We start from the raw sequence: 1,337 nt of genomic DNA, 5'->3' as shown, positions 1-1,337 counted from the left end.
AAAAGTCATTTAAAACTTGGTAGAAAAGTTTAATAAGTAAATTTTCCACGATTTATACGGTGCCACAAGATAAAGGAAAAAGAGGGTTCCATGTATTAGGGTATTGGGATAAGACAACCGGGTTTTATGTCAATTTTTTTTTATTTTTCAAATTTATTTTGAAAGCCAATAGTAATAAGATATAAAAAAGAATTGACAGGAGGAGAATAAGGAGTAAAAGAACCAAAAACGAAATTTATCGAAACTATAGAAGCCGAGATATAAGTAAAAATGTGGGAAAAACAAAAGAAAACTGGTTTTTTTTCCCACTGTACCATTTTTTTTTCCTAAAATGACTATTGGCAAATTTTAAAGTGCTCTAAACTAACGATTTCTAGTAAAAAAACTCAATTAAAAAATATTTTTTTTTTGGTCGAAAATCGGAAGGGACCCACGAAAAATTTCGAAAAATTGATTTTTATTTTTTTCTAAATTAACTGTCTGATAACATTTTGTTTCAAACAAAAAGTTCTCAGGAATATTATGACGTATCCGTATGTCAAAACGAATCGGTTCGGCTATCATAGAATCGGAGAAAATTGAAAGAAACTATAAAACATAAATATTGAATTATCATGAGTCGGTATGAAAAATTTTAAGTTTTTATTTTTCTATCCTATACTACTTCAGAGTACCTTTAAAAAAGATTATTACCCATTTGACTCTAAAACGAACGGAAAACCTATTTCTTTGCATTTTTCGATTTTCGAACAAAATCCGGGTCCAAAATGAGCATTTTTTCAAAATATGCTCCGAATTCAAATTTTCTTTTTTCTGCTTATGACGACTTAAAAAGTAGTAAAAAACCTTTATGACAAATTTTGCCACCATTGATACGAGTGATACAATCTAAATAGAAAGATTAGGTCCCATAAGAATTCATGTTTGAGAATAGAAAACCGGGTTTTTTCATGGATTTTTTTCATTTTTCAGTTTTATTTTGAAAGCCAATACTAATTAAATATGAAAGGAATGGACAGAAGAAGAAAAAGAAGTAAAAAAAACCATCAATGAATTGAGTTGAAGCTATAAAAACCGAAATATTAATAAAAACAGTGAAAAAAAACAAAAGAAAACTGGTTTTTTCCCACCGTACCATGTACCATTTTTTTTCCCTAAAATGATTATTGGCAAATTTTTAAGTGCTCTAACTAACGATTTCTAGTAAAAAATTCAATTAAAAAATAATTTTTTTTTGATCAAAAAAGCGAAAGGGGTATACCCACGAAAAATTTCGAAAAAACGTAATATCCCTCTGTATATTTCAACTATATATTTATTAAACTCTCACGAGATGT

This window comes from Anthonomus grandis, chromosome 24 (genome assembly GCF_022605725.1).
Source record: "Anthonomus grandis grandis chromosome 24, icAntGran1.3, whole genome shotgun sequence".
Lineage (NCBI taxonomy): Eukaryota > Metazoa > Arthropoda > Insecta > Coleoptera > Curculionidae > Anthonomus > Anthonomus grandis.
Note: the sequence above shows the minus strand (reverse complement) of the source record.